Source organism: Callospermophilus lateralis, unplaced genomic scaffold (assembly GCF_048772815.1).
Source record: "Callospermophilus lateralis isolate mCalLat2 unplaced genomic scaffold, mCalLat2.hap1 Scaffold_167, whole genome shotgun sequence".
In the NCBI taxonomy this organism is placed as follows: domain Eukaryota; kingdom Metazoa; phylum Chordata; class Mammalia; order Rodentia; family Sciuridae; genus Callospermophilus; species Callospermophilus lateralis.
The window spans coordinates 668,707-694,388 of NW_027512751.1; the positions used below are offsets into that span (position 1 = coordinate 668,707).

General features: G+C 44.4%; 1 pseudogene; it reads right to left on the reverse strand.

Moving 5' to 3' along the window:
* LOC143387397 (ephexin-1-like) overlaps positions 1 to 19,814 on the reverse strand; it is a 61,773-nt pseudogene extending 41,959 nt beyond the window's left edge.
* Between the last annotated feature and the right edge of the window lie 5,868 nt (positions 19,815 to 25,682).

The following is a 25,682-nucleotide window of genomic DNA, read 5'->3' on the forward strand; positions in this document are numbered from 1 at the left end:
TGTTGCTATTTCTAAAATGCTGCTCAGCTCTTATAGTGGCTTTTATTTATCACAGCCAGTGGGATCTCTAGGCCAGGCTCTCTGCTTTTGCTTGGGCTACAAAGACAGTCTTTAATAGGTCTTTCCTTCCTTCCTCCCTTGTAGGGTCTTCAAGGAAAGTCTTTGGCTTGCCAAAAATACAGGCTTCTACTGTGAAATTGTCATTTATGCCTTAAAAAAGAAGGCGAGTCCAACCTGTCAGGAGTTGAGTGCTTTCTGTTAAGAAGTGAAGGATTCTTAGCAGGAGAGGGGAGAACTTCCTCCACAGCATGAATCAGAGACATGACAGCTGAACAGAGAACTCCTCTCCCTGGAGAGCACCTGAGCAGCACCCTGCCCCTTCCTGACACCACGCCCGAGTCCCAGCACAGCACGCTCGGCAGCTCCATCCACCCTGCCATCCTTATAAAGATGGGAGCTCTGAGCTTCCTGAACTGAAATCCATCATGATCACTGAGCTAAGAGTCAGGAAACAGGCACTGGCATGCACTAACGCCGAGAGGACAACCATCCAGTCCCTTGTGGGACAGAACTGGACAATAATTCCTGGAATCATGCCTCGGCTGCCCCTGCCCAGCAACTCCACATCTAGGAGTTTACCCTGCAGAGGCAGGCCCTGGACGCTAAATAAGACATGCACAAGGTCAGGTGCTGCAGCATCGTTTTTGAGAGCAGAGGTCAGGTGCTGCGGCATTGTTTTTGAGAGCTGTGTTTTGGAAACAGCCTTGGTCTCCATGGGAAGAATATTGGTGGGATAAGTGTCACAGAGTCACCAGGCTGAAGTGTGCAATGTGTGCACGGTGTGCAGGAGGCCTGGTCCATCCCCAGCACCCAAATAAACAAATACAATCAAGTTGAGTAATTTTTTTAAACAATACCTTTATTTTATTTATTTATTTTTACGTGGTGCTGAGGATCAAATCCAGGGCCTCGCATGTGTTAGACGCGTGCTCTACCACTGAGCCACAATCCCAGCTCCAAGTTGAGTGATTTTTAAACATAGTACTCTATAACCTTTTTGAAATCTATTCTAGAACTGAAAAAGAAGGAGGAGAAGGAGGAGGAGGAGGAGGAGGAAGAAGAAGGGAAATCTTCAACTTCTCTTAGTAGATATGGTGAGATGAATTTGTCCCCTGAAAAGATATGTTCCAGTCCTCACCCTGGTACCTCTGAGTGTAATTGATTTGGAAGTAGGGTCTTTGCCAATATGATCAAGTTAAGATGAGGTCATACTGATTCCAGCTGATGGTATTCTTATAAGAAGAGGGGAACTGGGACAGAGTTCCATGAAGACCTTGTCAGGGATTAGAATGATGCATCTGGCAAAGCCAAGGAGTGCGTCACAGGGGCCATTGGAAGCCAGGAGAGAGGTAGGGAGCAGACTCTCCCCATGGCCTTCCCAGAGAACGTGGCCTGCCAATGCCTTTCTTGAACTCCTGGTCTCTAGAACCATGAGATCTTTGTTACAGAAGCCCTAAGAGACTAATACAATACATTTGCTATTGGTTATGGGTCAGGTAATTTTGAAATTCTTCTGTAGTTGTAAAATAGAGCAATATTCTATGATACATTGATGTTGAGAATCAGAGTCCTTAGTATTAGAAAGGCAAGATGTAAATATGGAACAGGTAGAATTAAGAAGGAAGGAATACTGTGCACTGTACATGGACACACACATACACACACACACACACACACACACACACACACACTATTTCCTAGGTCTGTGTACTACAGTGTCCCAGAAGAATTGACCTACCAGTGGTAATGAGCACACCCAGAACTCAGATCTTGGTTTCTAAATACCATTCTCCACCAAAAAGAATGAGGGGTCCTTGGGAAAATGTCTGATTCTATATTTAGGATTCAGAAAGTGGAAGAAAGTAAATGAAGTACCTTGCTCGGTCGGAAAGGAGGTGCTCAATTAAAGTCAGGAAGAACTACATCAAAGAGACGTCATAGTCAGCTTGTAGGGACTCCCCTGGCCACATTTGTGGCCATGTGTTAGAAGGAATATAACAGTGATGAATTGAAATGCATTGAATTATAAAAACCCAGCAACCATGAGTCCATACTGATGGACTCAAATAATAACAACAACAACAACAAAAACAGGTAACAAAGGAGTTTTTTTTTTCCCCTCAAAAGAAAATTAAAGAAATTAGAAAGAATGCACAACATCACCGTGTACAGTTCCCAATATAATTGTTGATGCAGGAAGGATCACTATCTGATGTTAAAAGTCATTACACAAAAGTTCAACAGGGAAGAGGATATTTACATGGTACAGATAACTCATTTGCTGCAAGAGGAAAAACTGTACCTTTACTGCAGAGCAATCTAGCCACTTCCAAATTAACCAAATTATCAAATTTTAAAAAAGGGAATTGTGGGCCAAGCTGACATCAGTGTCCTGTCCGGAGTGCAGTTTGGAATGTATGACACTTGGATGTATTTTTGTTAAAAATGTTCGACTTGAATCTAATCAATCAATAAAAACTCTCAGTTTAAAGGCTGCACAGTGAGTAAAGGAACAAGTTGAACAGTGCACGAGAAAGTACTGAGACCAATCCATCACGGGGCCATTGCACAAGGCCATAAACCTAGATTTCCCAAAAGTCAGGCATGGAAAAAAATGGGGGGCTCCTTTTCAAAGTCAGGAATCTAAAGACATCAAACCATCAAATGCAGTGACTGAGGCCTGATTGGACCTTGATTACAAAGCCCAGCTCTAAAGACGTTTTGAGGAACATTGGGAGCTTTTGAATGTAGGTATCAGATCTTTTGTGGATCTATCATGGATGACTGTTGATTTTCTTAGGTGGGAGGTGGCACTGTGATTGTGTTGAGGGACATTCTTTTTTTTTAATGATCCTATCACCACTGTTTGTCCTTTTTTTTTTTGTTTGGTACCAGCTATTGAACCCAGGGGCACTTAGCCACTAAGCTACATCCCCAGGACTTTATTATATTTAGAGACAGGGTCTCAATAAATTGCTTAAGGCCTCTCTCAGTTACAGGCTAGCTTTGAACTCACAATCCCCTTGCCTCAGCCTCCCAAGCTGCTGGATTATAGATGTGCACCACCATGCCCGGCCAGGACATTCTTATTCTCAGCTGCATGCTAAGTATTTGGGACTGAATTACCTTGTCTGTGATTTACTTTCATACAATTTAGGTAAAATGGAGGAAGGAGAAAGAGAAAAGAGAATCCAAATATGCAAGGGATTAATAAATTTTTTGAATCTAAATTGAGGGTATATGAAAGTTCATTGCACTGTCTTTCAATTACTCTCTATGCTTAATTTTTTTTTCTGAAACATTGGTGAAAGGCTGGGTACATAGCTCAGTGGTAGAGCACTTGACCATCATGTGCAAGGCCATGGGTTCCATCCCCCACCTCAGCAAAACACAAACACGCGCATATACACATTTGCCCACACGAGTTACAGAGGAGGCGAATAAAATAGATAAGTAGCACATTTGACTTAAAAGAAGTATTAAAAATCAAGTTTAAGTGCAGAGGGCTGTAAAATATTGAGGATGGATGGCACGGAGGCTGAGGGAAGGAAGAAGTTTGCCAGTCCCATTGCAAAGCTGGGGCTTTGGGTGCTGGGACCTGCTGGTGTGGAGCCCCACAGAGGCATGGCTTTCCTCCCTTTTATTCACTACTCAATCCCCAGGACCAGAACAAAGAACCAGGATCACAGAAGGTGCTCAGTAAGCACTTCTCAGCCTTGGGAAAATGGAGAAGAGCTCAGTGACAAATCTCATTGTCTGGTTTCTATTTCTCAGAGTAGATTTTTGATGAAGAACAGTGACTCTCTGATTGCTCTTCACCCACATCATGAGGTTACAGAAGGTCAAGCCTCTGTACCCATCGGGGTCTTCCCTTGCACCCTTTCCGGTACTCAGTATTAGAATTTCTTTTTAAAGTGCCAATTTGATAGCTGAAAAATGATATCTTCTTTTACTTTGCATTTTTCTTTACAAGTGAAGTTGATTTTTTCTATACACTTGTGAATAATCTATTCACGTTTCTTACTAGTTTCAATTGTAAGATGTTTGTTTTCCCAACTGACTTGTAAATACAGTGATCTGTGCTGTTTGTGTGAATGTTTTTTACGTGTGCAGATACACATTGAATATGGCCCACTTAATAGGGAAGGAAACGATTTCTGAGGGATGTATGAGTCTAAGAATCCATGAAGGCCAATGGTCAGCTCTTCAGTAGCCACCGGCTCTCGAAAATTCCATCCCAATCTCCCCTGAGTCTGGAGCAAGGTGCTGGTAACTCTCCATCTGCCCCAAGATGAGGTGGAGGCAGAGGGAGCCTCTCGGGTCTTCTCGCCCAACCCTTGCTGGCATGACAGCAGAATTCCAGTTTTCCAGAAAAGCCAACCAAGGGGCAAATCCTCACTGGAGATGGGACACACACATTGGGTCACCTGAGTGGGGTGGTGTAGGGGAGGCTCCTGGGTTCTGAACTGCCGCTGGGAATGCGTATCACTTGTGGGAGGTTCTGTCACCACTGTCTGTCTCTTACCCCAGCCAGAGACAATTTGATCTATAACTGTCACCGTCAAAACCAGACTCACCTGGTCTGTCAGTTCAGACTGCTTCTTGCTAACATGAGAGGCCAGCCCCAGCCGTATGGCTGGCCCTGTGCACCCCGGGACTGCCATACAGAAAGGCAGAGCTGCAGACAGCAGGTGCTGGTCATCTGACACAGGCACGTTCTCAGAAGACTGTTCTCTTTGGGGGCACATCATTTTATCTTTATATTCTCTTAAAAAAATTCTTATAGTCTTTCACATCATAGAGGCCTAGTAAATAGTTTTTGAAAAATGAGTGGAAAGATGACATATTTAAAGTTGTAAACTTCTATTTTCTTTGTTTAAAAACGATCATCACTAACTTTGGGAATAGAAGTATTTCTTTAAGAATCTGGAAATCTTCAAGGGAAATTTTGGTAAGACACCCCTTTTCTTGTTTCTGGGAGCCTGGATTTTAACCCTGGTCAGGTGCCCTTGAGAGTCAGTGCAGTGATTCTTGAAGGAAGAGCTGGAAGGAGAACTAGGGAGGGAGCTGGGATGCAGGGTGGGGGAGGAGAAGGCCCAGCCGCACCTCACTGTTTCAGTCAGGAAGCTGGGATTTGCTACTGTGGCAATAGCCCATAGCTGCCTCAGACCATGAACAGTGCAGGGAGTAGAGGGCAGGTCACCTCCCTGTCATGGGGACAGGGGAATTGTAGAAGTCAGGGGGACTTGGCGCCAGCATTCTGCCTAGCATGGGATGTGTGAAGGTGGAATTACCTTCTATCCCTATTTTCTAGACTCTTCCCAATGAATTGGTTATCTATGGCTGTTGGCTGTGTAATAAGCATCCCCAAGACTTTGAGGCTTACAGTGACATTGATTCTGTCCCCTAGCTCCTAGGGGTCAGGGAGCCTGTGGTTCTCACTCCTCCCTGAGACTGTGGTGAAGCTGCTGGCCCCTCTTCCAAGCTTATGCATCTGCCTGGAAACCTTGATTCGTCCCCATGTGGGTCTTTCCCTGGGCTCCCGAGTGTCCCCATGACATGGAAAGATACAGAAGCTGCCAGAGTGGGTGATCGGACACAAGTTGTTGCTACACCTGAAGGAAGGTGTGAATCCTGGGTTGAGGGGCCATCAGAGGCCAACTTGGAGGTGAGCCAGGAAAGTGACAAAGACAACCATTACCACTGTCCCATTTTATGTTGGCACTCACCAAGTGGATCCCAAAGTGGACAGATATTGAGACTTTTCTGACAAAGCCACTGTCCCTTTAAACCTCTCCAAGGGATGTTGCGCTGCTTGCAGAAGACAGGCTTCAACCTAGGTGCGTCCTGTGGTCCTTTTTAGACATAATAGACTCTTCTGTTTGACAGCCAGCCTGGAGCCCCATCTCATTTATTCTGCTCACACACAATTCGTAGCTGCCTGCAGTTCAAGGCAGCACCACCTTCTTGGCACACACATGACTTTGCAGCCCGAGAAGACCTGGATCCTGGCATTGTAATTAAACTTGGTCAAATAGAGCTGCTATTCTTCTACTCCACAAGTCAGGATCTTAATTCAGAGGTTTTAGAGCTGCATGATTGGCATGTCAGGTTCAGGGCCAACAGCGCCAATTAAGCATGTCAGAGAGAGGAGGAAGTGGGGAGGCTCACGTGCCCTCTCAGGGTAGCACGTGCTGGCTGCTCTTGGAACCACCAGGGTGCTGAGGGCCACATCTTCCCTCCAGCACACATCCCCTCTCCATTCCCCAGTTCCTTGTTTAAGGGTGAAACAAGTCATTTCCCACGGGTTGTTCTGCATGAAGAATGACTTGCTCAGCGATACTGCTGTAGTCACCATGGCAGGGCATCTGGAGTGGCTGTGTTTTGTGGCACGGCTTCACCCAGGCCATGGTGTGATGTTAAGGTGCAGCTCAGTGGAGACGTTCTTCCAGAGCTCAAGAGCAGAGGGCAGACACAGATGCGAAGTCCCAGCACCCAGCCTCAGACAGCGTGGGTGGTGCAGTCTGAAGCCAGATTCTCCAAAGGACAGATGGGCTGGGGGCCTTCAAGTGGCCTTAGCAGGGCTCTGTTGGAGGCAGAGTGCTGGGGTTGGAGCCTCAGGCAGAGCCAGCATTCTGCCTGGTGGTTAAGGTGGATCTTCAGAAATAAAGACAGACTGCGGCCACTGAGATTGGGAAATGTATGCATGAACTCCCAGGATGGGACCTCAGAACCATGTTCTAGTGAGGGAGTGAAGGAGAGCAGGCTGTCCAGCTCCAGTGGACACTACTTACTGAGCCCCTGTCTGTGTTAGAACTCCTCAGCCTACTGACCATACGCTCTTCACTGGCTCCTTGTGGCAATCTGGTAGAATGTAATTTCCATTGTTTTTTTAATTGAACCCAGGGGTGCTCCCCCACCAAGCCACAATCCCCAGCCTTTTTTATATTTTATTTAGAAATAGGATCTCACTGAGTTGCTTAGGGCATCACTAAGGCTTTGAACTCAAAATCCTCCTGTCTCAGCCTCCCCAACTGCTGGGATTACAGATGTGCGCCACTGTGCTCAGCCAAAGAACATCTTGGACCAACCACATTCACTTTATTTTCTTGAACTCTGCTCTTCCCATCCCCTGAGAACATAAGCCCCAGGATTCCCATAGCTGATCTCCAGGAGTAACACATCCCCTTGGATAGAGATACTGTTTCCTCTTTTGGTGACAGCTACACTTTCTAATCTTGCTTCAATTTGCCTCATGTCATTCTCTACTTGGAAATGCTGATATTCACCACACAAAATTTGGGGGTCCCTATTTCCTGACTCTGCCATCTTATTGCTGCTGGAAAATCTTGGGAATGTGATCAATTGTTTTGATCAATATACACTTAAATGTGATTGGTGTGCTGCCTCTTTCTTTCTTTTTCTTTTCTTTTTTTGGTACTGGGGATTGAACTCAGGGGCACTCAACCACTGAGCCACATCCCCAGCCCTATTTTGAATTTTATTTAGAGATGGGTCTCACTGAGTTGCTTAGTGCCTCGCTTTTGCTGAGGCTGTCTTTGAACTCCCAATCCTCCTGCCTCAACCTCTGGAGCCTCTGGGATTATAAGCATGCGCCACTGCACCTGGCAGTGTAGTGCCTCTTGATGTTGTCCAGATAGCTTTGAAACAGCTATTCCTACACAACCAACTTGCTAGATCAACCCAGAGGATGATTGACATGCATTCTTTTAATAAAAAGGTATGAAATACATTTTTGCTGACATTGACATCTGCATCTTCATAAAGCTTAGGAAGTGGGACTACAGTCCTCAGTGTCCCCATTGCTTGCCCAGGGCATCTGTCCGGGGCCAGGATCTCCTCCTGAAATCATCCCAGGCTCCAGAACACATGCAGATCCCTCCGTGGGGCATGATGAGGTGGTTGGGGCCTGGAAATACTCCAAGCAGGTGTGCATCAGAGCTGCACCGCTAAGGCCCAACTGTGGCTCCTGGAACTTGGCTTTGTGGCCTGGGGGCTTCCTGGGAGGTTACCTGGGAAGTGGCGGCTGTCACCTTCAGTCACCAAATAAGGAATCTTCCAATAGGAGCCAGCAGTCAGAACAGTGGAGGTGCTCAGTAAATATTTGTCATTTGAGTGAACACACAAACAGATAGATGCCTCAAGTCAGAGGAGTGAAGCATCTGCCCCCCAAAACGCTCTTCTTTCCAGCAGCCGACTGCAAGGCTATCCTCCTTCCTTTGAGGGATGGATAAAGCACAGACCGTCCCAGAAGCACGTTCATCTGTGGTCAGGGCTGTACCAGGCAACTCAGGCTGTGCACTGGCCACTGTGGGAACACCTACTGCACAGAGTAGTGTCAATGGAACCCTCAGGAGCTGGGCCCTGGCATCCCAACCTCAACCTCAAGGTGAGGGCTTTCTTCTGTAACCTGGACTGGGAGGTTGCAGCAGGCCATTCATTTGTTCATTCATTCATCAGCGGCCTTGGGCTAGGACATCTGAGGGAGGTTAATGAGGATTAGAGGAGGTCATGAGATCATGAGGGTGGGGTCTAGTGACTTCACAAGAAGAGGAAGAGAGGCCTGAGCTGGCAGCCTTGGTCTACATCACCACATCTCACGTGATGTCCTGTTTTATGTCACAATGCAGCAAGAAGGCCTTCACCAGATGTGGTGCCACACGTCCAGGTTTCCAAGCCTCTAGAACTTTGAGAGATAAATTCCTTTTCTTTTTTAATTACCCACTCTAGGCATTTTGTTATAGCAACAGCAAGTAGACCAACACACTGTATGAATAGGACCTCAGCCCAGTCCACTGAACCACACTGTTCTCTTGCCTGTACCAGGACCTGCCCCCAAGACCTGGCGGAGGCTCCTAAGGGCAGGGCAGGGCAGGTGGGGTTTCAAAGCTGAAAGAAGCAGGCCTACAGTGCACAACCTCCACCCTCCACGCCCTCCCCAGAGACAGCCTGTTAGAGGAAAATTTCAGATTAAGACTTCAAAAAAATTAGAAAAAGATAAGACCAACATGATACAGGCTGTGACTAATAGAAGGAACTTAGTATAATTAACATTATGCATAAAATATTAGTTTAAGAAAAATAGTTAAATTGGTTTAAGTGAACCAAAATGAGGTTACTGAAAAGTTAGTTATCATCAGTCAAGTAAGCAAAATAAAAGAGCATATAAAGGCTTGTAGTTAAAAAGAAATAAGAAATCAAATAAGTAACCCTCTCCAAAAAAAAAAAAAAAAAAAAAAAAAAAAAAAAAAAACTTAGGAATTTAAATAATAAGACAGCAGCAAAGTAAGAGGGGGGAAGAATTTGGCATTGAAGGAAAGGGTCTGAACTTCGATAATGGTAACTATAAGCTAAAACCCAAAGGGGACATAGAAAGGCGATTACAACGGGGAAAATGAAGGAGGGCCTTCAGGGTGGAGTGAGGAGGCTGAAGATTAAAGACTGACAGGTAAAGTGGGTGCGAGGAAGTAGGAGAGGGCAAAGGGATCCTGGACGGGCGATGTGGCGAGAGAAAAGAGGCCCGTGGCCCAGAGCACTAAAGATGTTACTGCCAGTGGACAAATCTGCAGGCCTAGCCTGGCACCGCCCCCTGCGCCGTCACTATTATTATTGTAAATGACAAGGAATGAGCACGTCCACGAGGCTGTCCCCTAGACCCCTTCCGTCCCATGCCTCGCAAGCTTCCTGAGCCTCTCTCTGGTCCCCTGTGGGCTTGGGCCTGTGGCCAGCAGGGCAGTGCCTGGGTGAGGGCAGGTGTCACTCAAGGGTCACTCCTGAGAGGGCCCTTCCCCTGCATCCCACATCCATGAGGCCTTGTGGGGAGGTGGGGAAGGCACCCCTTCAGTTTCCAGAAGGGAAAAAAGCTCAGAACTGCTGAAATTAAGATACAGCTGTCAAAAGTATATGAAATTAGCTGCATAAACTGTGAAACATAAGTCACAGTTATATTTGTTCTGAGACAGGGTAAAAATAGGAACAAATTCAGAGATGGAAGATCCCAGCCTCCCTTCAGTCACTGTGTCCAAGGGGCCTGAGATTCTTCCAACCAGCCAGCACCTTTGCTTACAGTCCACGAGCTTGGTGGTGGTGGGACCTGTGTGGGGACCTCAGGTAGCACCTGGGTGGAGGCATGCCAGGAGAAAGTCACTTCCTGTGGCTCCCTTAGTGCCTTCACTGGGAGGCATTTGGTCTCTTAACTGCACAGAGGAGGTAAAAGGAAAGTTTTTCTCTAACAGGCAGCAAGGCAGGTGAGCCCTGAGTCAGGGGAGCTACATTCCTGCAGGAGCAGTCATCTGTCTTGGTGACACTGTGACCTGGCTTTGTAAGAGCCTTGTTCCCCACAGTCCTGGGTCATTTCTGGACCAGTCTGCATAGCTGTGTCTTCAAGAGATTAAAGGTCACAATCTGCTCAGGAGTCTGCATGTGTGCATGTGTCAATCATTTGCAAGGGCGGAGCTCCTCTAGTGTGTCTCAGACACGTGCCAGGTGCCCAGGAGGGAGCAAAACCTGGTGTGGGCCTGCCCTTGAGGAGCCAGGAATCAATGCCCCTGGGGCTGCCATGGTCAACAGTAAGAGCTGATGATTTTGCCAATTTACTTAAGCCCCTGATATATATATATATATATAAGCTTTAGTGGGCAGGAGTGGAGCTCAGTGGTAGAGCACTTGTGCAAGGCTCAGCCTCAATTCCCAGCACCTCAAAAATAAAGTAAAATAATTAATCTTTTAAAAATAAACTCGATAACAATTAAACTTTTTATTGTGTAAAATTTTAAAAACATATACTCAAGTAGACAGAAAAGTATAATGATTTCCCCCAAAGACTCACCACCTAGCTCCAACACTTCTCAACTCCTGGCCTTCACTTCCACTTCCACCCACTCCTTCCCTGGCTTGGATTATTTTGGAGCAAATGCCAGACATCATATCATTTCATCCAAAACATTCAAGATGTATCTCTAAGAGACAGGAAGAGTTACACGTAGCTAAAACCCCACTATGACACCACCAGGATGCCCAAGGAAATGAACAATTTCCTAACATCACCAAATTTCTAATCTGAGTTCAAACTTCCCCAATTGTCTTTTAATCTCCCCCCGCAAGTCGCAGGTCATTTATTTGTAAAAACGGTTCAAGTAAGATTTCCACCCTGTAATGACTCCATCTTTCTTTAGTGTCTTCTAACGGCTTCCTCCCACTCTTGTTTATTTTTTCTTTGCAGTTTGATGAGAAATTGGGGCGCAACCCCCCTATTTGGATCGCGTTGTGTGGGGTCTTGATCCATTGCTCTCTCTCCTGTAAACTGACAGCTAGAGCTACAGACTGGCCAGCGTCAGGCTGCAGTTCCTCAGCTCCTCTCTTGCCCTGAAACCTTTAAATGAACTAACCCCTGAAACAGCAGCCCCTGACTACTTCAGTATTGGTCTGCGATATTTACAGATTCTCACAGCAGGACTCTCAGAATTAACAACCCAAACAAATGCTGACAAACCTATGGCCAGCTGCCCCAGGGTAACTGCATAGGCCACTTCCATGTTTTCCTGAAACACATGCCATGGCCAGCATGGACACTGGTCCTTTCCCAACATCAGCAAAGACTCACAGTACCATGCATGAGTCTTAGCGACATTAAAGGAGCTTATGGCATTTTTTTGAGATGGATTCAGGGACAGTAGTCACAGTATTTGATAACCAGGGAGTATGGCTCAACCATTTAGAGCAGAGCTGTGGCAACCTAGGGCTGCCCCTGCGGCCCCACAGAGTACAGCCCTGGTGCGACACTGACTTCAGTGCTGAGGATCCTTGGAGCGATGGACAGCTCCACAGCTCCCCTGGGTGTTGCCGGGGAAAGGAAAGCTGATGCTCACTCAGCTGATGCAGGAAATTTGCCCACATGAAGTTTTCTGATGCAACTTAGTTGTATATACTAAATATCAGGTTATGAAAGCACATGCTATTTTACTATGTATGTAATATATATAAATACATAAATAGTGAGCATTACATATATTCAAATAAATTTGGTGTCTTCATGGCATGCGATGATTTTGGGGGTTAGAACCCTGATTCATGACATTGCACTTACGTAAATAAAGATCCAACTTATGACATCTTGACTTGGTTGAGGGTCTCTGAGGAACCAGGCCAGCGCTGGGCTGGGGGTGAGGGAAACCTATGCCTCTGGCCTTTGCCCTCTGCAGCCAGGTTAACAGGGACAGCCCTCTTCTCACAGCCAAGATCACCTGGCCATGTCCCCATTGGCAGCCTGGGCATGGGAGACCCTGGGGAGTGGAGGCAGGAGTCTGTGTTCATGGTCTAGCTGTCTCATTAGCCGTACAACCTCTGGCCAGGCACTGAATTTTCTTTTCTGTGAACTGTGAATAATGAGAGTGCGTATAACAGTGCTCAACAAATGTCAGTCCCCATCTCCCCCAGCACTTCTCTTCCCCCATAATCCTCTGTATCGAGCATCTTTCTACCGCCACTGTGCCTCTCTCCTGCCACCCTGTCCTGTGGCACCGTGACTCTCACTGCTTGATGGTGTGTGGAAGAGGACTTGCAGAATGCCCCTGGGTGAGCTGTGGAGAATTTCAGAACCTCTGAAAAGAGGCACTGACTACCCGCCTTATATCAGCACCACCCAAGCTCCTAACCCTCTAGGGGACAGGTTTCTACACCCACCTTGGTCTCGAAGACCCCAATCCTTCTCTATAGCCCCACTCCCCATTCATTATCTCTGCTGCTACTTTTTCCCTCGCCCAGGTACCCTTGGCATTGTCACGTGTGAGACCAGACTCTACATAATGCCCTGTCTCCTTGATTCTCCCACAGCTCCCTCTGATGAAGGGGGACTGGCCCTTTAATCCTGTCCTGGTCCTTTCAGCTAATTGTTTTAGAGATATACATCTGACTCAAGGATGGCCAACCAATTCTGTTGCTTAGAAATTCTTTTTCTCTAAGACAAATGAAAAGAAGCTCCCAGACTTTGGGGAGATGAGTTAAAGGGTCCTACTGGCAAAGGCTGCCATTTAGGTCATGCGCAGGATGACAGGAAAAATAAGATGGTCTGAGAAATATGTAGGAGAACAGAACTGGACATGGAGAAGCAAGGAGCCATGGGCCTGTGACCCTGGAGAACAGGGTAACGTGGCCCTGGTTTCAACACCTTTCCCATTCCTATGAAGAGGGGCTTTCTCTTGTACTTGGACTCTCTGAGACTTCAGCACTCTTACAATTACCTCTTTCACTTGAAAAAGATGAGTAGGCTTCAAATGTTCCCAACCAAAGTGACCTTGACCAGGGAGTAAGACCAGGATATCTGCTGTCACCACTTCTATTCAGGATTGTAAAGGAAGTCCTTATTTGAGCAATATGGCAGGAAAAACAAATAGAAGGTATGAAGACTGGAAAGAAAGAGTGAAATTGTATTCCCAGATGACATGACTGTGTGCACAGAAAATCCAAAGGGATGTACCAGGAGAAGTAATTACCAAGTTCATCATGACCACAGGTTACCAGGTGAATGTGGAAAAATTGATTGTATTTTTACATACTACAGATGTATTTTGCTCAAAAGCAATTTACAAGTGAAATCACAAACACTGGCTTTTAAAATAGGATCAAAAAGCATAAACTACCTGGGAACAAATTTAATTAGAATATACATAAAGCTTCTAAGCTATGAATCATTGCTGGATTAATTTTTAAAATAAGCAAATAAATGGAAAGCTAAGATGTGTTTGTAGATTAAATGATTTTAAATGCCAGTATTTAAGTGTAAAGGATCCCCAAATTTATCTATGAGAACAATGCAATTTCAACTGAAATTTTAGCAGATATTGTGGGGGGGCAGAATTGACACTGCAATTCTAAAATGTATATGGAAATATGAAAGACTTAAAATAGTCAAAACTATCTTTAAAAAGAACAAAGTAGGAGGACTTACACTACCAGACTTCAAGACTTTGCAAAAAAGCTTCAGAATTTAAGACACTCTGGTATTTGCATAAGGATAGATAATTAGATCAGTGAAACAGAATTCAAGTCCAGAAATAGACCCACATATCTACAGGGAACTTGTTAAAAAGGCATCAGTGTGATTCATTGAGGGGGACAGAGACCGTTTTACTCGGTGGTTCTGCAGCCACAGGACCTCCCCATGGACTACAGGGACATGAACGTGAGAGCTGAACACATAAATTCCTGTGCAAAAACACAGAATAGCTTCATGTCTTTGATGTGGTCAAATATTTCCTAGATAACATAGAAAATGGTAAACAATAAAAAGGATTGCAAAGTTAGTCTTTCTCAAAATCAAAGTTTTCTGCTCATTACAAAAGAAGCTATAGACTGGTAGAAAATATATTTGGACTATTTGACCAAGGACTTTTATTTGATAAATAAAAAACTATAAATTAAAGATAAGGAATGAATAATCAGCAAATAAACAGGCACTACACAAAAGAAGACCCATGGAAGGCCAATGAAGAGGTGCTCAACATGGTGGTCACCAGGGAAACTGGAACAACAGGGAGAAACCACAATGTACTAGAAAGGTACAATTACAAAGACTGGCAGTTCCAAGTGTGGCAGAGGATACAGAGTAACCATCTTTGATTCCTTGCTGGTCAGTGGGTAACAGAGTACAAGCACATAGCACATTTGGAAATTATTTTGCTATTTCTCATAAAGTTAAGTATACGCCTACCCTAAGACCCAGCAATTGGACTCCTGGATATGTATTCCAGAAAAGTGAAGGTGTATGTCCACAAAAAGACTCTTCTAGGGATGTTACAGCAATTTGGGAGGCTGAAGCAGGAGGATTATGAGTTCAAAGCCAGCCTTAGCAACTTACTGAGGCCCTAGGTAACTTAGTGAGACCCTGTCTCAAAACATAAAAAGGGTTGGGGATGTGGCTCAGTGGTCAAGCACCCCTGAGTTCAGTCCCCAGCACCCAAAACAAAACAAAAACAAAAAAAAGGATGGGTGGATAAATAAATTGTGGTTTTTCTTCTTAGCAATAAATGAGAAAATCTCATCCACATGGATCTAAAAAATATTATGTTGAGCAAAATTAATTGGGCACCACGGGTATACACTGTGTGATCCCATTTGCGTGAAGTTTAAGAACCAATGAAACTAACATCATGGTGTTGGAAGGCAGAAGATGATCACATATGAGAGCCTGAAGGGCCTCCTGGGGCAATGGGCATGTGCTGTACTTTGTCTGGTTTATGGTCAAGGGGAATATATTTATGTTTTATTTTCAACAAGGAGTATCCATGCAAGCTCTAGACTCAAGATCTACACATTTAGTGTGACATAAAATGACTTTGATGAGTAGTTAAAATGGGATTTATGAAGACACTAACTATAGAGACAATTACAACAAGACAGAGAGGTAAAACGTTGGGGTTCTGCTTGAGATAAGGGCTCTGGCACCCTTCACACTCACTGGTGTTGTGCCAGGTGGGGTTTTGCTGGTGGTGCTGATGGTATTTTTTGGTCTGTTAAATTTAGAACATGAAACCTCCATTTATAAGCACAAATCAAGCAGAAAGACTGCCATGGTTTGGGGAGGTGTCCTCCAAAGACCACGCCCATGTATTAAAGGCGTGGTCCCCAGCCAGTGGCACCTTTGGTAGACGGTGGAACATTCAAGGAAAGGGGTCTAGTGGAAGTCTCCTGGTCATATGGGGGTGTGCCCTGGAAGGAGGTACAGGACCCTGGCCCCTTCCCTTCCTTTATCTTTCTGGCCATTTTTTTCTTCCATTTCTCAATATGCATAATATCTAAAATTTCTCAATTTTGTGATGGAAGAGAAAAAAAGTCGTGTGTGTGTGTGTGTGTGTGTGTGTGTGTGTGTGTGTGTGTTTTCCCATACTGGGGATTGAACCATGTCTGCTCCTCAGACATGCAAAGCAAAAATTTTTTTTTGCTTGTACTCAGGGTTGGACCCAGGGGTGCTCTACCAGTGAGCTATACTCCCAACCCTTTTTATTTTGTATTTTGGGAGAGGGTCTTGCTAAGTTGCACAGGCTGGCCTTGAACTTTTGAACCTCCTTCCTCAGCTTCCCGAGGAGCTGGGATTATAGGTGGGCAGCATTGCTCCTGGTCCTTTTTATTTTTAAATAAGGAAATAGTGGAGGGGTGTGTGTGTGTGTGTGTGTGTGTGTGTGTGTGTGTGTGTGTGTTTAACATAAGCAATTGTGCTGTTAAAACACGACCCCCTCCCACCCCGCCAGGCTCCGCACACTGATGCTTGACACATCTTTGCATGAGCAGGTCCTGCCAGCTCTTACCTTGTTTTCTGGACTCCTGGCCCCATCTGCATTGGTATTCTCCAGAGAGGCTTTCTGCTCTGTGAAGATTCAAGGTCAGAGGCTCATTTATAGATTTTCCATTTTCCTGTGAATCTGTGGTATTTAAGAAATGGAGCAAGTTAGAAAATATTTATCTCCCCCTTTTCAGGCAATTCTAAGACTAGGGCAGCAGTGACTGTCGCCCTGGAAGGGGAGGTAAGGGCAGCGAGGAGGGTGGTTTCTCCTCTTACCCCCTGAAGGAAATTTGGAAATGTCTTAGAGGACAAAAACATCCAGAACCCCTGGGACTTTCATTTCCACTGAACTAAAATCCTCTACAACTTGTCATCTTTTCTCAACTGATTTTATGATGTCTGGTTCCTTTCAACATTAATAGTAAGTCCAGCTGGACCCATTAGGCAATGCTGGAGCATGTTTCTGAAGGGCATCCATTTAGCAGGGGAGCGTCCTGCATCTCCCAGACCTGAGTTCCACACTGTGGACCCAGAGCACGAGCCTTCTGGTTACATAGTGGACCAGAGCAGCCTCGGCTCATTTTGCTTCTCCTAAAAGTTCCTCGTCCTGTGTCCTTTCTCATCAGAGAGAAGGAAAAGGATGTTTTCTCCTTGGATTTGGAGTCAGGCAATGCTGGGCCATCTTGTGGGGTTAACTCTAGGGCAGAGAAATGAGGGATTCATTTTGACCATAAAGCCATGCATCTTATACCTCTGGGCTGGGCATCAGTGGTACCTGTGGAGGTGACAGGAGGTGAGGTATCCCCTGTCATGGTCAGCATTCCTGGATGGTCTTGAAGAGTCCTCAAATCTAAGGCTCTTCCCCAGTGATCCTGTCTCCACAATCATCTCAGACACAGCCCCACACCCACGTTTTCTCCCACTGTAGAAATCACCCTGCCCCCCCCCCCCGGCTCAGCAGCTGCACATGCATTTCTGTCTGCTGGCTGGGCTGCATGCCCACTATGCCCCAGAGGATAGCCTCTAGCCACCAGTGATCATTGCATGCTTGAAACACGGCTGGTGTGGCTGAAGCAGCGCACGCTCCATTTTCTTCAACTTAGTTCAAATCAAAATGTAAAAACTGATACTTGATTCAGCGATTAGGAAACTTCTAAGGATATTTGGAACCATTTATAGATCTACTCTTCCGACTGTACAATTTATGAAATCTAAATCCAGATCAAGTATTTCCAATGAAAAGTTGGCATATAAATTGAGAGGACTGGGATATAAAATATCCAAGAGATTTCAAAGACAATGTAAAAAAAATGGCTGTAAAGTATCTCATTAGTTAACTTTACAATATGATGATAATATTTGGAATATATTAGGTTAAATTAAATGCATTGTTAAAATTAATTTTGCCTGCTTCTTCATAATCTTTTAATGTGGCCACTGAAAAAATTCAAGCAAGCCATGTGGCTTGCATTGGATTTCTGCTGCACAGTGTCCTTCTAGCCTGCTCCTCTGTCTGCACAGGTCTGGGGACTCGAAGCATCTGAACTGCATTGTGAGCCGAACCACTCACTAGCTGTGATTTGGGGCTGTTGCTGTTTTAATCTGTAAAGTGGGCTTGGTGAGCTTGCCCTTGGAATGTCTGTCTACACAGCCCTGGGAACCTACAAGTGCTTGACCCAGTTATCTTCCACTGCCGTCTGGCCAGGTCCTTACTCATCCCTCAAGACTCCCCAAAACACCCTCCTCTTGGGGAAACCTTTCCAGACCCCACCAGAAAAGTCTCATTCTTTACCTTTTCCACCTTGGCATGTGGCTTGCAGGAAAGTGATATCATTATATCATGGGGTCCTGAAGGAAGAGACTCCAACTTTCTCTGTGTGTGAAGTATGTTGTAAACTTTCATTTATATAAATTTTCAAGCAAACAAAGTTGAGAGGTTGTGGAGAGGGTGTGTTCAGTCCCCATCGCCAGCCTCCGTGACTAGAGTACTTCCGTAGTTGTGTAGCTCTCACTTCACTTAGTCCTGGACACAGGATTTTGTGAATGTTTCTGGGAGGTTCCAGCAAACACAAGTTCTACTGTCATTGAGCATTAGGGCCATCTACCCCAACCCTCTTTACCTGGGCTGGCCCTGGGAGCTGCTTTAACAAACGGAACATACTGTAAGTGACCACGATGCTCTGATGAAAGCGCGAGGAGCCCTGCAGCTTCCTTGGCCTCTGAGGATCCTCTGCCGGGTGAAGAAGCCCGAAACCTTGAGCTGGAGGAAGGGCTGGAGGAAGAGACACCAGGGTGGAGCTGAGGCCCTCCTTGAGCCATTTGCTAAACACAGAGTGCTGAGGATCCTTTCAGCCTTCCAGGCCCAAATGAGCCACTGGCTGACAGCAGAGGGCTGACCAATCCCAGAATCAAGAGAAATCACAGACGTTGTTTGCTTATGTCTCTGTCTGGGAGTAGTTTAACTCAAGGCAAAAGATACCTGATGTTCACTGAAGAATAGCTTTTATGGATGAGGTTATGGAGTCCCTGGACCTGAGCAGGGTTACTACCTCCAATGCACCATCTGGCAGCATCCACCATGCCTCAGGGGCCAGGAGACCATCTGCATGTGCAATCCTGCCCTGCCCACTCAGCCTTGGTGGCAGGTCACAAGGGAAAGGGTCTGCAGCTCTCACACACCCATGGGTAAAGGCTTCTGGGCTTTATTTTGCTCAACAAATAGGTTTTGGGCAGACAAAATGAGCCAGGAACTGGTTTAAGAGACTAAGGTGTCCTGGTGCTAAGATAGCCCAAAGGTTGAATCTCATTTGTTTTCAGGACAGCAGAAACTCTGATCCTCACAGTGACAGGGAGAAGCCAGGATAGAATTTGACCCCACTGAGGAATTCCTCAGTGGGCTCAGAATCCCCTCCTGGAAGGTACATGCAGCTAGGAGGGTTTGTTGAGTCATTTAAGTAAAAGTCAGCCTCACTGTATCATTGGGGTCAAGACTCTCATGACCAGCACACACCTTTATATGGGGGAATTCACATTGTGTAGATAATGGCTTCAAAATGGTCCACCTTATTAGACCTGCCCCTGGTGATTCACAGTGCCTTTTATTCTCTTTTCATTTCATGAGAATATTCCATGCTAATCACTCTCCAGGGATGTGAAGGCGCAGCTGCGACCTCTGACCCTGACACTGACCTTCCAGGTGGCTGGAGTTCTGCTCAGGGGTGCCTCTGGCCTTGGTTTGGCTTCTTCGTCTCATGGTGCAGTTGAAGATAGAGTTTCTCTGCAGGGGAATATGGTGGCGGGGTTCTGTATCCTGGCTCTCTTGCTCAGTACAGGGCATTTCCTCTTTTTCTGGAAGCAGCTCAGGTCTCACCTTGACTGATTCCTTGTCATTCTTCCATGAATTACTCACTGATTTCCTCCAGGGTTTTTCCAAATCTTCTATTTCCTCAGTTTCCATGGTAATAGAGCTAATGGCTTCTCAGCAGAACGACTGGAGGTCACCAACCTCCCTAGACTTTGCAGGTTTTGAGGGCTTTAGAATAGAAAGAGAACAATTTTCAGTTAGTCATTGGGCTAAATATTCCATTCAGAGGATGGAATTACACTCCCATATGATTTGATGAAATTTGGAATAATCTGCACATCCTGCCAACCACGTCTTTGTCAATGAAAATTACAGCTTAACCACTGTAATTTGTATACATTCATGTATCATTTTATAATTGAGGATTGTTTATACTATTTGTAGGATGCACTTTGGAGAAAATGCTTTAAGTGGTTTGTATAACTAACTTTCAAGTAAACATTTCCTAAATAATTCTAGAGAAAAAGAGCAGCAAAAAAAATGGGAGAGAACTTCAGGATAGCATCACAAAGAGACTTGCACACGCAAACACAGAGAGCCATGGCAAGATGGGAGAGAGGCGATGGCCAGGGTCAGGGGTCAGGACAGAGCCTTTAGAGATGAGCCCATGAGGACAAACCTCTTGTAATCAGCTGGTAGCCAAGTCCATGATAGAACCATGTATGAAAGCTGGGGGCACTGAGGGTCCCCACCCCGTGGTTGCCCCATGGCTGAGTTACACAATGTCTACCTCCCTCTGGGGTGACCATCTCCTTCCCACCCAACCCCTTTTTCCAGCCCAGCCCAGTGTCATCTTGCACCCTGATCAGGGCAGCGGGTCAATTAGGAGCTTCAGGGTCCCACCCAAGGCTCAGAATGTCTTTGTCTATTTTGGGTGAGGATCAGGGCTCTCTGGGTAGGGAGATTTGAGGACTCAGTGGGAATCAAGCCTGCTCTGGTTTCCAGAACCAACTACCTGTGATGCAGGTGCAGAAGGCTCACCTGGGGATAGCACGTGCTTCCCACATTCCTGTAGCCCTGGCCGTACTCTGTTAATGACTATAACTTTTACCTACCCTACATTTCTCAGACTAAACTTTCTGTAGTAAGGGTCAGCAGGTAAAAGCAGCAAAAATCCTGGATGGACAAGTTTAAATAATTCAGGAAGAGAGAGCTAGAAAGGAGTAAGATTCTGAAGTACACACACACACATACACACACACATACACACATACACACACACACATACACACAAACACACATACACACACACACACACACACACACACACCCTCGGTACTGTCGGGGATCACTGGAGAAGTACCAAAATGGTGGGAGACGGCCTCCATGGTTGCCCTTAAACTAGAGATTGGGAGAAGAGCATGCCAGTCAAGGAGGTATGCGACATTGAGTCACACCTGAGAATGTCTGAAGCCTGGATGACAACAGCTATGACCTCTGTGGCCCAATTAAATGGGACAGAAGCCAGTCTGAGTAATAATCATCAAGCTCCACACTCATTAGCCCCTTCAGGGGAATGGGGCAACCTCAGGAGTGTTGGAAACCCAGTGTGAAGGATATCTTGAATTGACTGAGGTTTGGATTGCTATCTTTGACTGAGGTCAAATTTCTACCAAACAAAAGAATAGAACAAAAATAAAATAACATTGATTCCTAGCAGATGAAAGCAAGACACATCTCTTGAATAACTGCGTTTCATATTGATGCCAAGACCTTAGTATTTACTTAAGGTTGTAGCGGACTTTAAACACAGAGTAACTTTCAGTGTCCTTTCCTATACAAGAGCCAGTGGAAGCAAGCCAGACATTAGGGTTAGACACACCCAAGGTGAATTCTAAGAGTCCCACCCATGTATACAATGGAAATGGTGTTTAAGATTTAAATGCAGAATAGTCCAAATCTGGAGAGACATGAGCTCAATAAGTGTCTGTTCCTTCATTTCTTCAAAGACATTTTCTTAATTTAGAGGAAATACTTATACAAAAGCGTAATCAGACAATGGTATAGTGGTCTAATCTTTTACAGCATGATTGTGTGGACTTCTGTTGCTGCTGAAATCTATGAGAAGATAATGTTCCACTAAGTGACAAATCCTGCCACCCCACCACATACACCAATAAGGCAGCTGCTGATTTTACCTGCTCCCAAGTAAATTCAGGGTACCATTCTGATTATAATAGCAGGGGGTATCTTATTTCTGCTCAGTGTAGTAAGAGTCTGTACAACTGAATTCCAATTTTAAAATCCTTTCAAACACACCCCCTTCAAGCATCAGCCCCTGTAGATGGAGGAAATAAAATGAGTTACTAATTTACAGTCAGTATTATGATGCACAAGGTAACCATAGCTTTCAGGTAAGGAAAGTGGGGACTTGACACAGAAATTTAGAATTTTTATTGTTAGTATCATTTTCTTGTTAATGGGCCCATTGACAATCATAATATTGGGCCATAAAAGTTGGTATTAACTTTAATTTTCCATGCCCAAATTTTCACCTTAGAATTTTTTTCTTATTCAAACAATAATGAAGTGTTATAGCTGAAGAATTTAGAGACTGAAATCAGAAAGAGCAAAGTGACAGTATCCAGGGGGAATATTTTTTGTCAGAGATGGTTTTATTTTGCCCAGCAAAAATGTTTTCTTTTTTGCTGTTGTTCATTTTTTTAAAAATCATTTGACTTATATACAGCAAAGTGCCCACATAGTGACTATCTAGATGTTTATATATCAATATAAACATATCCCAGTCAATATACAGATTTCTCCTTTGTCTCTCTTAAAGAAAATAACCCAGAATAGCCTTAATTCTGAAACTAGATTAATTTTGATTGTTTTGAAATTTCGTGTAGGTAGAATCATATGGTATATAAAATTCCTTGTCTATGAATCAAGTTCTGAATAACTTTTTACATGTCTTATGGATCATGAGCACTCATTTCCATGCATGTTCATGCAGAAGTTAAATTACTAGGTCATAAGCCATCATTTAAAATCACTTATAAACCTGCTTATTACTGCCAGTTTTCCAAAAATGACTAAAGACTCACCAGCAATACGTAAGTTTTAGGCCACTCCTCATACTCGCCAATATTTAGCAAAGTGTTTTCAGTACACTTTTATTTTCATATGCTTGGGTGTGGGAGCACCTTCCACAGTCCATAGAACTCTTCATCATTTGTACCTTGACATTTCATATCCTTGTTTTAACACCATGGTCCTTGAAGGCTTTTAAGCTTGCCCACTACTAACTTAATTCAAGTTCCCATTTATCAGATCCAGAAAACTGGCCCCAGGAAGCTCCACTGGCTAGTCCAGTGTCTCCTAAAAGGTGACAAGCTTGGAACTCGAGCTTGGGTGGAACTTGGAGACCAGGCTTCTTCTGCATAAAACTGCCACCCACTGACAGTCCCCATTCCAGTCTCCCCTTTATTTGTTAAACCCCATTCATAATTTTATGAAAGAAATTGCGGCCCACAGTGAGATGCCTCACTGGAGTGGAAATCAGCTGGCCATGTTGTAGTTCTCACACCCTCTTCTAGGAGGGAGGAGCCTATGAACAGTGGCACTAGGTGATCCTCTTACTGTCACTTTTCCAAAGATTTTGTGAATCTGGTATTGCTTAGCTAGCAGATACTTCTCTCCCAGCATCCACTTTCTGCATGTGAGATACATATCTCTTAAAATCAGGAAGGAGCATAAAGAAAGTTTTGTCAGCACATATGATATCATTTGCATCAGGCAAATTCTAATTAGAACAGTAGAAAAGTGGTAGGACACTATGATGTTCCTGGGCTTTCCCTCAGTTTCCCCTTATATAAAACGAGGAGCTGGGTAAATTATTTTTTAACATCCCCTCCAGCTTGGTAGTTCTGTGAATGGATTAAATGTAACTTATATGATAGACTCTGGGTTCATTTTATGTTATTTTTCTCTATGTAATAATAGCTGCTCTGGAAAACTGACTTAATTATGTAAAATAGACACACGTGTCATCTGATCAAAACTGGCGTTTCTCTTAATTTGTCATTGACATAAACTTAGATATTATTTGTCATAATCATTTGTCCCCATTCCTTTCTTCCTGTCTCCAAAATTATTTGATTAAACAAATTTATGATTAGTATTTCACAAAGAAATCAGTTTTTCTATAGAATTAGACCATATCAAAATGATGTATTCCTTACTGTTGTATCTGAGAAATATGAGATCAATTACTTTGCTATACAAGAACAAAAATCTGAATGTAATAAATTCATCTCCAATGAATAATATAAAATTGTTTAGAGTCTGAAATGAAATTAACATTAGTCATCTTTTCATCAAATGATCTGAAGCATATTTCTTTTCCCAAAATGATCTCAAGCAATGGAATTAAAAACTCGAGACTTGAGGGATTTCTCATACCTAGAGAGAACAAGTCCTATTTCTTTAAAAAGACTAGATTAAAATTGCCAGTGAGTATTATGATCTGTTTTGGCAGAGACGGGATTAGAGGTAAGACATTTGCCACCTTACTTGGGAATCACCTTTTCCCCTTGTCATATAAGGATTCATGTTTTCTTTAATTAGAAATTGATCAGATGCCTAATAAAGCTTGAAGAGTGATAGTACTAAAAATCCCTTCCCAAATGCTGAATTCGATCTCCTCGTGAATTTTCTCCTGTTGGACTCTGTGCCCACGACCCAGGTCTGAACAGAGGATAGAGGGAAACTGAAATTAATTTTGTCTCTATGGTTTCTCACCACATTTTTAATTGCTGGAAGCAGCTCTGATGATTAGGTCAGAGTAACTGAAGAAGTGTAAATAATTGCTTTTGTACAGAGTAAAATGGATCAATTTAAAGGTACACCCAAGGGAGTTTCTAGGGATTTGTCGAGGCAGGGAAACTGAGGCTTAGCAGAGAAATACTACTGTTTATGCTAACAGGCCCGTGGTTAGTGATTCACTCAGACCAGAATGCTCAGCCTTCCTCTTGGGAACCAAGACGCTTTTCATGGGCCAAAGGGTAGGGAGTGAGTTGATTCACAGTAAGATCGATAGGTGGGGAAAGGGTGTGGAGTGTTCACAGTTGAACAGCTAGAAGTGATACAACAAGTGGGTGCACTGTGTCCCTTCCTCCTCATGGTCAGGTGTTGGGTGTATTGTGTATGTATCTGGATTTTGATTGTGACTTTACATCTAAGGTATAGGTATATAACATAGGTGTAGATGGAACTAGATGAACTACAGTTCTTGGCTCTCTCCCAGTTCTTTAGATAAACAAATCATATGGAAGGAAACTCAGCTAGGAGTGAAGGAGACAGAGGACAATTAAAGCACAAACAAGGAACAGAGAAATGGGCTTCTGAGGGTTTTGCAGGAGTCAAGTGAGGGGCACTCTCGGCACCAGGGAGAACACCAGGGCTTGGGTCAGGCACTTCCTGAGTAAACACTGGAGAGAAGAACAGATGGGCAGAGGTGGGGTCATGACTAAATGGCAAAGCAGTGAGAAGAGACAAATGGGCGGGAGTGTTGTCACAATGGTGTCAGGTGGGTGAGAGGGTCAAGATGCATAGCTGAGATGTGAGTACTTAAGGACAGTCCAAACATATGAACAGCAAAATCTAGCGGGAAAAATCTAAGGAAAACTAGAGGTGACATTGGAACTATCTTTTCCAAGGATTCTTACTGTTCTCACAACTTAATCTGACACTTTACTAAGGAAAAGACAAATATCCTTTTAATTCTCCCAGATCCACCTTCTTACTGGAAGAATGCTAGGCCTGGAGAGGCAGTTATACTCTTACCCAAACTGCCATCAGCGCAGGCAGAACCCTTGGCAACTCCAGCATTCCAGAGCCAGACCCAAGAAGCTGCAGAAGGAAGGACACTCTGACCCTCCTGACTGTCATTGTTCACTTCTCCAAAATACAGGTCCCAGTAGGTGAGCTTTCACCAGAAGTTCTGCAATAAGCCAGAAG